The 12,136-nt window shown below is 39.2% G+C and overlaps 1 long non-coding RNA gene across 3 annotated transcripts in view; it reads left to right on the top strand.

The window, feature by feature from the left end:
* Positions 1-12,136, top strand: part of LOC121400685 — a 63,095-nt gene that overhangs the window by 45,630 nt on the left and 5,329 nt on the right. For 2 of the 3 annotated variants that reach the window (XR_005965912.1, XR_005965911.1), the window contains exons 3-4: positions 641-783; positions 10,206-10,298. This is a non-coding gene — a long non-coding RNA (uncharacterized LOC121400685). The remainder of the gene's footprint in view (positions 1-640; positions 784-10,205; positions 10,299-12,136) is intronic. The other variant, XR_005965913.1, reaches the window with a different exon arrangement.

Genomic DNA, 12,136 nt, shown 5'->3' with positions numbered 1-12,136 from the left:
GTCACACCCTCATTGCACCCCCGCCTAATGGTTTTAAAAATTAGTGGTGAGCACAACTTTCCCTTGTTTGTTATAGTTATACAGGAGCAGTGACCAGCTCCATGTTGTAGCTCCCACCCCCTCCAACTATAGTCAGGTGATCCCACTGGTGTCTAATAAAAGGGCAGCCAAGTTTGGGAGTTTTACTTTGAAAGCAGCTAGTAAGTTGCAGGTAAAACTTAGTCCCTTTGTAAAATGTATAATCAAGCAATTGAATTCTTAATGAATCAGATGAAAATTGATCATAGGACTGGCCAGATATGGGATGACTTTGACGTAGTTGGCCAGCTTAAATATATTGCAATATATGGACAAACAATCCCTGTTTTGTTTAAAGGGTAAGGCATTTTTTAGTAGCAGTATGCACAAAATGTCGCTGTCTTAAATATATTGATAATGGGTTGAGTGCAGAGGACTCTTGTATTTGTCTATATGTATTTTGTGGTCACAGCCTCATTGCACCCCCGCCTAATGTTTTTAAAATTAGTGGTGAGCACAACTTTCCCTTGTTTGATTCAGTTCTGTAACACAGATGTTTGCATTCTTTTCTATTGATAATCACTGCTACTATTTATAACCGAATGAGTTGTCTGTCCTGCAGAAACTCGGTCATAAAGAGCCAGAGAGGGATCCATGAGAGGGCACTCCAAAGCACAGACTGCCAGGGCCAGACTGCCAGATCGCATAAAGCTCCAAGCATCAAAAAAAGTAGACCCACTGTTTATTTCAAAAGAAAAAGAACAGGTAAATAATTTACTTTATAATACACAAAAACGATGAATAACCTGTTAACATACCCATAATTAACACTACCTAAAGGAAAACTATACCCCCAGAATGAAATCTTAACTAACTAGGGTTGCCACCCGGCCGGTATTTTACCGGTATTTTGCCGGTTAAATACCTGCCAAGGCCGGGGCTGGTATTACAAATTTACCGGCAATGTAACTGCCGGTAAATTTGTAATACGATCAAAAGGAGCCCTCGGCCTGCCCCCAATCCCCTGCAACTTACCTTTTCTTTTGCCTCTTCTAGCGTCCGTGGTGTGGCCCCGTCCCTTTTGATGTCACGCCCCACCCCTTTGAGGCCCCGCCCCCAGCAGCCGGTAAATTTTTTTATAAAAGGTGGCAACCCTATAACTAACAGATTTTTTTATCATATTATGTGGCTTGTTAAAGAATCTTATCAAACTGCAATATAAACATCAGTAAATATTGTCCTTTTACATCTTTTCCCTTGAGCCTCCATTTTATGTGCTGCCTGAGAGATCACCTGACCAGAAATACTGCAGCTCTATCTGTAACAGGAAGAAGTGTGGAAGCAAAAAACAGAATGTGACCTAATATGTATATGTGTCCTTGGTTTATTTGTGTGCACAGCGACTTGTAGGAACCCAGGAGGCGGCAATTATTACTTAAAATGGCAATTTTCTATTTAGGATTACCCAATGGCACATACTAATAAAAAAGTACATTATTATGAAAATGGTTTATTTGCATGAAGCAGGGTTATGAACCTACATTGTTCAGGGTATAGTTTTCCTTTAATGGTGTCTCTTGAATTACATTACTCGGAATCTTGAGTAATATAAGAATTAACATATCCTCTGTTTTAAATGCAAAACAGGGCTTTCATAACCTGCAAAAAATCACTTGGCCTGTGTCCTTGTGCCATTGTATATAAAATAAATTCCAGTGAATTCAAATATCGTTAAAGTATAAATTTAAGAGATACATTGGGGCAAATTCACTAAAGCACGAACGGGGGAATGTAATAAAAATCGCTAACGGAAAAACTATACGCAATGCGAAAAGTTATGCCTTTGCGCGGACAAATTTTGCTTTTTGCGAATTTAATATAGCTTTTGCGAGCCCGGAAACTGTTTAGCGACCACTTCCGACAGTGAAAGACCGTTTGCGAATTTTATAGTTTGCGCCAATGCGCAGTCAATGTAATAAAACTTCTTACTGAAAAAGTCGTTATGTTTGCTCCAAAAGATTACGACACCTTCAAGCACTTCTTATGAGTGCGCAATTAAAATTCGCAATGCGCAATTAAAATTCGCAATGCAATAACAGTTTAAGGAACAATATTACATCGCGAGATGTGGATTTTTAGTCTTATTGGTGCGAATTGTTTTGCTCTTTGCGACTTTTATTACATTCCCCTGGAAGTGCCTAACGATAGCGCAAATTCGCCAGCATGACGTCATTTCGTTGCTTTGCCAATTTACTAACGGGCGCTGGCGTAAATTCGCTAGCAAAGTGGACCTACTCTAGCGCTACTTCGCACCTTTACGCCAGGCGAAGTTGCAATATGGCGAAGGGACGTAACTACGCTAATTCACTAACTTGCACATTTTACTGAATGTTACCTCTTGGGCCAGACTTGCCTTCGACACCTCAGACCAGACGAAGAGCAATAGAGTAGATATGGATTGCTTCAAAAAAAGTTGAAAAAAGTCCCAAAAAACGCTGGCGTCTTTTCCTTTTTAAGGGTTATAGGCTGAAAAAGATCGTAAATTTTTTTGGGGGTACCCTCCTTCCCCCCTACATTTCCTAACATACGGCACCTAAACTATACAGTGGGCACATGTGTAGGGCAAAATAACAACTCTATTTTATTTAATGAAGCTTTCCCAGGCTTGTGTAGTGTAATGTATTTACTGCTACATATACATCCACTGTACCTTAACTTGGCGCCGTATGCAAATTAGGCATCGCTAGCGTAACTTCACTTTGCTTGACGAATTAACGATAGCACAACTCCGCTACCGTTTGCCTCCCTGAGCGCAATTTGCATTTTATTGAATCAGCGGCGCCCTGGCGAAGGCGTCGTTAGCGGATTTTCGCTGTTTACTGAATTTGCCCCATTATTTCCCAGAGGTGTGTGAATATTATTAAAACATTGCACCATTTAAACCCGTATTGCTCTCTCTTAGCTTCTCTCTTAACTTGAAACACTCGAGTCTGACTAATTATCCGTTTCAGTCCATAGTACAGTATGGAGCAGTCAGCAAAAGACAAATTGGGCACTTAGTATTACCAGTAATGCTGTAGTATTTCAATGTTGTGGCTACATTCAGTGAAAACCCCATTTCCTCAGACCTACCCACATAATGCATTTTCATTAAAGAAAGTGAAAGTAAAATGAATGGAAAGGAAAGGTGTTGTGTGATTCTCACATTGTGCAGAGTATCAGTGGGAGAAATGTGGTATCTATTGAGCAAGCTATTGGGAAAGGCACACAGACATACATTTGGGGGAAAAGATTTAGATCAGTCAAGGTTCTATTTCCTCTCTTGTCAGCAAATTACTAATAGATATGTTTCCATAACCTTGGAAGTGCAATTCATGTTTTATTTGGGACAAATTAAAATTTAATTTTGGAGAACAAAGTTCAGGAATAGAGGATTTGCTCTGTTGATCAATCAGCATATAAAAGTGTATGTGCCTCGCTAGCTGTTCTGTTGCAAAACCAATTCCCGAAAAGCTAGAATTGTTGACACGCTAAAGGGCAGGTTTTATTAACAAACATGCTCGGGAAATCCTTAATCACCCCCAGCAGTTTCTTGCTTAACAATCATTAAAGCAGGTTGATGTGTGACTTCATTAGGATACATTCAACTGCTTTGAACAGTGGAAAACATAGATTTTCTATAGGTGTCAGTAATCAGCATTAGTGATATATACTAACATCCATTTTTCATCCCCAACGCACATAACAAGCACGGAGAAAGGGTCTCAAACAATTGTAAGATAAAAAAAAGACTGGCATTTTATAAAAAGCAATACGCACTGGTACCTCACATAAAAAGATGCTCCTCCACTTTATTCTGTAATATTCTGGGCTGTCTATCTTTACCTCAGTGTAGGCCACACCAGCCATTACTATCCAGTAAATTAAATCCTTTTAAACAGTGCTTAATTATAGTCGGTGCTTAGTGATGTCATTGTGTCACCTGACTCACTGAAACATGTTATTATAATAAATAATGTTTCCCCCGTTTTTAAATATGTGGATATTAGGAGTTATCTTGGGCCTTTATGACCTGAATAAACACACTCAGCCTTTGGCCAAGTGTCTTTATACAGTATTATCATGGAACTCCTTATATTTTACAAAAGGTGGTACAGATATGGGATCCGTTATCTGGAAAACTTTTATTAAGAAAGCTCCAAATTACGGAAAGGCTGTCTACCATAGACTCCATTTTATCCAAATAATCCAATTTTTTAAAACGAATGACCTTTTTCTTTGTAATAATAAGACAGTACCTTGCACTTGATCCAAACTAAGGTATGATTAATCCTTATTGGAAGCAGAACCAGCCTATTGGGTTTATTTAATGTTTACATGATTTCCTAGTAGGTATGAAGATCCAAATTATGGAAAGATTCATGATCCGGAAAATCCCAGGTCCCGAGCATTCTGGATAACAGGTCCCATACCTGTACATTATTCTCTATTTAGCTCACCGTTTTTCCGGATAACAGATCTTTATGCAATTTGCCTTCAAGTCTACTAGAAAATCATGTAAACATTAAGGGGCTGATTCACTAACTTCGAGTGAAGGATTCGAAGTAAAAAAACTTCGAATTTCGAAGGTTTTTTTGGGCTACTTCGACCATCAAATGGGCTACTTCGACCTTTGACTACGACTTCGAATCGAAGGATTCGTAGTAAAAATCATTCGACTATTCGACCATTCGATAGTCGAAGTACTGTCTCTTTAAAAAAAACTTCGACCCCCTAGTTCGGCATCTAAAAGCTACCGAAGTCAATGTTAGCCTATGGGGAAAATCCCCATAGGCTTGGCTAACTTTTTTTGATCGAAGGATATTCCTTCGATCGTTGGATTTAAATCCTTCGAATCGTACGATTCGAAGGATTTAATCGTTCGATCGAAGGAATAATCCTTTGATCGTTCGATCGAACTATCTGCGCTAAATCCTTCGACTTCGATATTCGAAGTCGAAGGATTTCAATTCCTAGTCGAATATCGAGGGTTAATTAACCCTCGATATTCGACCCTTAGTGAATCAGCCCCAAAATAAACCCAATAGGCTGGTTTTGCTTCCAATAAGGATTAATTATATTTCCGTATGGCTCAAGTACAAGCTACTGTATATTTATTATTACAGAGAAAAAGGAAATATGTTTTAAAAGTTGAAATTATTTGGATAAAATGGAGTCTATAGGAGATGGCCTTTCTGTAATTCGGAGCTTTCTGGATAACAGTTTTCTGGATAACTTATCCCATACCTGTGCATAAATATATTGTAAGGATCCTGGTGGTCTGACCTTTGCCTGCCTGATTACTCCAACCTCTCCGATCCTGATCCTAGCCTGCTTGTGACTACTCTGACCTCTCCAATCCAACCTTTGCCTGTCCACTGACTATTCTACATTCTCCTATCCTGATTCTGGCCTGTCTGACGATTCTCTGCTTCTGCTGACCCGGCCGGCCTGTTTCTGGTGGTATTCTTCCTTCCAGTATCCTGGTGAGACGATTGTGCCCCTTTGCTCGTCCAGAACCGTTAGCTTTGCTCCTCTCTCAAATAAGACCTGGCGGCATCCGATTAGCCGAGGGCTCCTCCCGAGGTGAAAGGCAGCGGTTAGAGGCAGAAGTGAGAGCCGTGACCAGGGAGCTTAGCTTGGGTTCTGGATATAGGGTGCCGAACGTGACATATATGCTAATATAAATGACTACCATAGTTATATGTATATATTAGGATCATATGTATATTTAAACATTTATTTTTTATATTGCAGCTTTTCAGAGCAGGAATGACAAATGCTGGCAGTGGAGCTTTTGTTTGCTGCAGCTTCTGGCATCCCATGACTTAGTAAGGAAAAAAATTCTAACCTGACACAAATTGAGTAAGTCTAAGGGGTATATTTATCAAAGAGTGAAGTTCATAGTGAAGTTCCGCCACTAGAGTGAAATTCCGCCACTCTCCATTCATTTCTATGGGATTTTTATAGGCGTATTTATCAAAGGGTGAACTTTCACTTTCACCCATTGATAAATACGCCTTTCAAAATCCCATAGAAATGAATTGAGAGCTGCGGAATTTCACTCTAGTGGCAGAACTTCACTCTTTGATAAATTTACCCTATGTCTGATCTAGGGATACCTGGGAAAGGTAATAAAAATGACTTTTTAACCCTGGGACAGTGCATTTTTTCCCCAAAAAGAGCACCATCCTAGCGACTGAATTCAGCAGGGTGCCTAACATACAGTATTGACGTGGCATAGACATACTGTTATTGATATACTGTTTACTTATTTTAAAACAGGCGATAATGCCTTGTGCCATGTTTTATTAATACCACTATACCTTTATGGAAGTGTAATTTATAAATATAATTGGCAAGTAGCTCTAGTCTATTATGGGATTCAACCTTTAGTACCATTTAACTGCGTGCAGTTCCCTGATAACATGATAGATTGCCATACAGTAGATGCCAGCTGAATGACCAGTAGAAACATGATGAATCATGGCTGTGCTAAAATAAATTGCTAAGTTATTTAATATTCACTTCCAGTGACATCATTTAATCAAATCATTTATATTTTTAAAAATGATTTTCTTTTCCCTGTAATAATAAAACAGTACAGGACTTGATTCCAGCTAAGATACAAGTAATGCTTATTGGAGGCAAAACAATCCCATTGGGTTTATTTAATATTTAAATTATGTTTTAGCAAGGGATGGATATCCAAGTCCCAGGCATTCTGGATAACATGTCCCATGATATTAAATTCAATTTTAAATTGTGTCTGTTGTGTTGAAGGGAACTTGAAGGTAATTCAAGTAAGGAATCCCTATATGATTAAGCAAAGGCAGATAACCAGTTTATAAAAAGCTTAAACGTATTGATTTTCATGAGGACTGCTTAAAATTGAAACTGTCAGCTGCTTTTTTTAATCTGTCTCACAGCTGCTGGGGGCAAATTTTGAGTCTGGCCATGTGCAATCCTGCAGGTAGATTGAGTAAGCGTCAGGATGATATTACGTCACTTTGGATCTGAGTCAAACTTTTGCATTTAGATTGACCTATGCTCTCAGATAGCAATAAGATGCTTTGTGGATCCAAAGAAATGTGAACTCCTGGTTGCCTGCCAGCTCTAGAGAGAACTTTATCAGAATATTAACTCTTTCATCTGGGAAATGTACACTTGTTTAATGACCTGTGTGCAAGGCTTACCTCAGATGGCCCTTTGAAAGGAACTTTTGAACCGGCTCTGACACATGCAATCGATATGGCTACAGGTATGCACCACTGAACTCTATTTTTTTTTATACCCCCAGAGCTGTGCAGTTGGTAGCATTGGTCCTGAGGATAATTTAAGGGCTCAATCTTCTTGTTTCTGCAGAACAGGGAGCTTCTCCTGGCACCTATCTATTAATAACCATGGCATAGTATTGCATATAGAGATTTCTTGCTTCACAGACATTTTCAAAATGCTAGCAGACTCAATACTCCAGTAGATTGCATGCAAAAAAATACTTATCAAATGCTAAGCTTCTGTATTGTGATACATGTGTGGCTAATGAGCAGCATACTGGGAAATGTCTGGTATGTTGCAAAGAATATGGCAGCACAGTAGCCAAATGTGCCATAAATTTAAGTTTATATATATATATATTTATATATATATATATATATATATATATATATATATATATATATATATATATATATATATATATATATATATAAATATCTCCTTGGCAATGAAATTTAATTTTGGGGCAATAATTACTTGCTGGTGGTTATTTGCTGATAATAGGAAGTGATCTACAGCAATGCATTATCATGACTTGTAACTATTATTATACTAAGACCACAGAACAATGCTGCTACTGCTAGCTGATGAAGCTTATGTTTCTCCATTTATTTTGTTGCAATACTTGGAACAGTGCCTTCAACATGCTTTTACTTCATGCAGAGACTGTTTTAACATGGCCTGCTACTGGGGCTGCCACCTGGTCAGTATTTTACCTGCCTGGCTGGTAAAAATGATGGGAAGGCCGGTATATTTTTCTGGAAAAGGTGGCAACCCTACCTGCTACTAAGACTTTATATGCTGACAGGTCCAGACTGAGATTCCAAAGATGCCCTGGCATTTTGAGTACACAGAGAACTAAACAGCACCCCCCGCGCAGGCTCACTAAATAGTCTCTGTCTTTGGTATTTGCCAGAATCTGCAGAGACTTGTAAGTCTGACCGGAAATAAAAATCTGGTCACATGCTCATGAATATGAAATATTTAGGTTGCAGGATACTACAGAAGCAATTGTCCATTATGCAGTATGTGTGGTCCAGAGCTAGGACAATGCGCATGCCCAAGACAAACCCACTATTTGGCCACATACTCCTGCTTGACAGACAGCCTCTCCCAATCACCACACCCTCCCTTATAAACTTCCCCCCACTCCGTTCGAAAACTCTCCCTGCTCAGAATATCTGCCAGACCCTCTCCTTGCTGTCACTCTCCTGGCTGCCACTTCCTGATCGAAGAGCAGTGCTGGAATTAGAAGTGGCACCTGTCTAAGAGTCTCAGTTCCCAAACACCCTAAACAGTTTTGTCTGCTTATATTACATTTATTTCTACTACGTTTCATGGTATATTATTGAGTCTTGGCTCACCTTCAACTACCAATGTTCAATATTGCCACTGGAGAGTATTGGGTACAGTGTACAGAGTCTAGACAGTAGGAAACTACATCCTACCTATTCATTATGAAGTTCACACAGGATATTTTGTAACTTGAAAAACAAAAATAAATTATTTAGTTGTTTCAAAATGGTTCTTGTCAATACAAAATGAATGCCAAAAGCAAACCTTTACTGAAATCCTTTTTTCTAGTAAAAAATGAAATTAATTGTATTGTGTTCATACTGTAATTACATATGTGCTGAATCAATGACGTTCAATCTGTTAAATTCTCAACAAAACATTGGATTGTGTACTGAAGAAAATATGGACTTTAACCATCATATTCAGATTTGAGCAAAACAGGAAAATTGTATCATCTTCAAAAAAAAAATTAACAAAACAAGAAAATTGTATAATCTTAAAAAGAAAATTCAGATTTTTTTTATACCTGTTAGCTAAGCACTGGGTATCTGGTGAATCAATCAGTACTGCACTGGCCTGCAGCCCGGGGAATCATGATAAAAAAAGAGTTAATGTAGGACTTTGTGATTGAGTCTGCCAAATATTTTTCTTGGGGTAAACAGGAGAATCCAGGGTGGCTGGTAATTATATACTGTAAAACTGGCAGGGAGTGGTTCTCAGAAAGAATGTAAATGGTGTAAGCAGAGCTAAGGTAGCAATCAGAGACTTCAACCCAAAATGATCATATAATCTAGGCCTGTTCAGTGCACACTGTCTGTCTGTGTTATTTTCTGCAGTCTGTCTGTATGTATTTCCCATAGACCTTACTAAATTTACATTCTCTAGTCTTGCTAGCAAAAAGAGTGGTCACTTAGCAATATAAGGCAGAATGGGGGTTATGTGGTAAAAAAAACTTTGCCCAGGAGCAATAACCCATAGCAACCAATCAGAAGGTAGAATTTACTGGCCGCCTGTTTAAAAGCACAGATCCTATTGGTTGCTATAGGTTACTGCTCCTGGGCAAACTTGGTGCCTTTTATTACATATGGGGGACTGTGCAGGCCAGATTTGTGGCGAGGTCGCAAAATTTTAGGGACGGCCAGCCGCATTGTGAGGTGTATCGGAGACGCACATGTCTCCAGTGCTCTGGCGCATGCATATCTGCGCTTGCGGGGGCGGGGCGTGCGATGACAGACGGGGGGGCACTAGGACCAATCAGCCTCAGGGTGCCCTGAGGGAAATCTGGCACTGAGAATGGGGATGACATTGTTCTATTGCAGGCACAGAAAAATATTTAAGGGCATGCAAGATGTTGGGGGGCCCTTGGCACCTCAAAAAGTAACAAGGGTTTGGATACATAATGTCCAAACATTATGTAAAGCAAAGCAAACATTATGTAAAGTAAGCAAACATTTAACCATTTAATATTTAAGGTGTCTGTAAAGAGCAACTGAAGCCCTGACCAAACAAGTACGCCGACAGCATTATGCCAATTTCAGTTAGAGACAAATTAATTGACCTTCTTTGTTTCATAGGTGCATTGTGCAGCCTAGCATGCAGGGCACCAACCTAGATGCAAGGATTCGAGTTGTAGGACCTCTCTGAAGGAACATCCAAGGCAAATAAAGGTTGGTATAACTGTAGTCACATAGGGCTTCAGACCAGGAAAAACAAACAGAAGTCTTATGCCATCAGGTTATTAATAAAAACTCATTTTTAATCAGAGCTTTAGTATTGCTGTTGCTGTTTGTGCTGCGCAGTTGTTATTTCTCTTATTGCTATTTCTCATGTGTAGTGGGCATATATAATCACAAGAAATCCCTATTTTTCCCATACATTGACCTAAAGAAGTTATTTTCAAGGGAGAGGAATTTTTCTGGAGATTTTTTATGCACAAAAAAATGTCTCTCCCTTGGAAATAACTGAAATCACAGGCAGTAAAACCTACATATCGTCTGAAGTTTCCTCCTGAGGCAACTTGGGGCGACTTTGGTAGAAAGAAGCGATGTGTTCATTTTACCAATGGCGATTTCATTTATTTCCAATAGAGAGGCATTTCTTGGAGATTTGTAGCCCACAGTTAGCCATTTTTATCTCAGGTGACAAATCTCCCCGTCATTCACTGCCCTAAAAATCCAGCACCAATAGAAAAGATCAATGGTGAGTGTATGGGAGTTCTTTACCTGTCTTTATCGGTGGTAAAGGCAGTGCCCTGTGTCTGTTGGTACTCCCTAATTGCACTTCTGAATGAAAAAGTGCATAGATCTACAGCCGTGATGAAAAATGCAGTGAAAGGTGCAAAAAAACATGATGGTTTACGGCTGTATTTTGCACTTTGCATCTTCCCTGCACTTTGTAAATAATGCCTGTGTTGCATTGCAGCAAATTTCCTGTAAAAATGTCCCACCTCCTAAACTAACCCCATTTATAGTTACTTTATTTAGGTGTTTTGTTCTATAGTTGTTCTAATGAAGCTTAATAGATGTACCTCTGTTGCAGAAAAGGGTTAATATTTCCTTGGTCATTATTGATCATCCAAAATGACAAAGTGTTTATATAATCCTAATGTCTCAATTGTACCCTAACCTTTAGTTTGTTAACTCTAATCTCTAGGTCCTTCTAACCCTATTGTATTCTGTAATCCTTGTTTGTTATCCACCATTTATTCCCTGTTTGCTATAACTGCAGTAAAGCACTGCGTATCTTGACAGCGCTATATAAATAAATGATGATGATGATGATCCTCTATTATCTACACCGAGTTAACTTATAATGCTTGATAAGGAGTACCATTAATGGTCATGGCAGACCAAATTAACCTTTGGCTCTTTCCTTGGTACCTCAAATAAAACTGCCATGCAATGTGCACTGGGTTATATCTGTCCTGAAAGTACAATAAATTGGTAGTGACGCCTCATCTAATTCATTTGTATATCTGAAGGATGAGAACTCCATTAGTCCATTTTACTTTGTACTTTGACAGGACAGGCAGGAGCAGCAATGGAACAGGCCTTGAGCTAGGGACTAGCCACAGTGCTCAAGCTACCAGAAGCTAGGAGATGGGTTTATATAGGGCACAACTGGCTCTAAGGGCTGACCAGTAGGATGCAGGGTTGTGATGGAAAAGGAAAGTTGAGAAGAGCAAACCTTCTGGCTGCTCTTCTGACCCAGTGGTTAAGGCCTGCATCCAAAAGGTTCCTAAGTGTATAACACCCGTATATAAAGCAATTAAATGAGTAAACATGGCCCTATATGATTGTGGATGACTAATGCTCCATATGTGGTTCAAATGGATATCAAAATCTTTGACAAAGCTCATTATGGGCGAAATGTTTCAGGTGCATTAGAAATGAGATGGGAATTTGGGCAGTGTCTCTTAACTAATGCATGAGGAATCCATCTGAACAATACATGTGGCATAGTAATCCTGCCTTTATGTTCTTATCATGTGAGGGCAGGAACTTAT

Source organism: Xenopus laevis, chromosome 2S (genome assembly GCF_017654675.1).
Source record: "Xenopus laevis strain J_2021 chromosome 2S, Xenopus_laevis_v10.1, whole genome shotgun sequence".
Lineage (NCBI taxonomy): Eukaryota > Metazoa > Chordata > Amphibia > Anura > Pipidae > Xenopus > Xenopus laevis.
Note: the sequence above shows the minus strand (reverse complement) of the source record. Positions and strands in the feature narration are given on the sequence as shown.